At 42.4% G+C, this 1,595-nt stretch overlaps 1 non-coding gene across 1 annotated transcript; it reads right to left on the reverse strand.

Moving 5' to 3' along the window:
- Positions 1-1,162: 1,162 nt before the first annotated feature.
- On the reverse strand, positions 1,163-1,268 carry LOC121145142. The gene has a single exon (XR_005881942.1). It is a non-coding gene; the product is annotated as a U6 spliceosomal RNA (small nuclear RNA).
- Positions 1,269-1,595: the final 327 nt, after the last annotated feature.

Consider the following 1,595-nt stretch of genomic DNA (forward strand, 5'->3'; position numbering starts at 1 on the left):
ATACAGCTCCCTGCTTGTGGCCTGGGAGAGCAGTCGAGGACAGCCCAAAGCCTTGGGACCCTGCACCCATGTGGGATACCCGGAAGAAGTTCCTGGATCCTGGCTTCAGATCAGCATAGCATTGGCCATTGCGCTCACTTGGGGAGTGAATCAACGGATGGAAGATCTTCCTCTCTGTCTCTCCTCCTCTCTGTATATCTGACTTTCCAATAAATAAATAAATCTTTTTTTAAAAAAGGATGAAACTTTAAAGTGAAAGAAGACAAAAATATGTAACACATTATTGTATTGGTGAAAATTTAGACAAAATAGAAACCAATCTAGAGTAACATAAAGCAGAGAGGTGGTTTGCTTTGAGGGCAAAAAGCAGGGAGAAGAAAGGGGGAATTTAAAAAGGGCGTGAGCAAACTTAAGTCATGGTATGTTCTAAGTATTACAATAATAATTTCGTGGATATACATGGATGCCAAAACTCATCCACTGTGTCCTTTAAATAGGAGCAGTGGTATTTGCAGCAGTTAAACCGAAACAAAGCTTAAATAAATAAACCTAAATTACGCCTCAAGAAACCTGAGTTTGGGAAGACAACAATGCACTCGAGTAATTGAGAGTCTGAGAACAGGATGATGGGTAGGCTGTAAAGATGGAAAGGCTTGAGGAGCAGAAAAGCTACTGGCAGCCAAGTGTTGAGTGTGCCCGTGGGAGTGGCCACCACCCTGCAGTGAAGGTGAACGGGAGAAGAAACACTCCAGGCCACGTGAACAATGGGCATTTGACCTAGCTGGCATTCCACATTGGATTCCTTATGCCAGCTTTCTGCCAGTGCAGACTCTGGCAGTAGGTGATGGCTCAGGTAGTTGGGTCCCTCACACCCATGGGGGAGACCTGAAACGTATTCCTGCATCCTAGGCCACCCCTGGCTAGGATGCTTCTCAAATGAAGGCATTTATGAATGAACTGACAGAAACGATGTGTGTGTGTGTGTGCATGTGCAGCCTTCTGCCTCTCAAACAATAAAGTTATCAAATAAATAAATAAAATTTAAAAAGAAAAATGCAGGATAGCTCAATTACTAGATACTTACTGTTTACTTTTAAGACATCCAGGACTTAGGTTGCAGAGGAAGATGTAAGTGGGATTGTTTGTTTTTCTTTGCTTTTTCTTAAATATGGAAGGCTTCATGGATTTGCGCGTTATTCTTGTGCAGGAGCATGCTAATCTCTTCTGTATCATTCTGATTTTAGTATATGTGCTGCTGAAGGGAGCACAGGATTGTTTTTTTCTTCTTCCTCTGGCTGGAAGTGGGATTTTGAACTTGGTCTGTGAGCAGCAATGGGGAGCAAGCATGTTCAGTCAATCTTGTGATCCAGTAGAATAGAAGGTGTGAGAGATTTAGCAGTTTATGCTGAAGAAGGCTATGTCTGGGAAGACAGTATCACATGAAGTAGATAATGCGAATAATGCGAAAATATAGACTTTGGATGAATTAAGTCTGATAGACTTGCTTGAACAAAAAATTCACCAGTTGGATAGAGCTCAGAATCACGAGTTCAGAAAACTCACGAGTGTGGCCAGGCAAATCTTTCCAGGCAGAA

This window comes from Ochotona curzoniae, unplaced genomic scaffold, assembly GCF_017591425.1.
Source record: "Ochotona curzoniae isolate NIBS_2020 unplaced genomic scaffold, NIBS_Ocur_1.0 scaffold_3208, whole genome shotgun sequence".
Taxonomy (NCBI): domain Eukaryota; kingdom Metazoa; phylum Chordata; class Mammalia; order Lagomorpha; family Ochotonidae; genus Ochotona; species Ochotona curzoniae.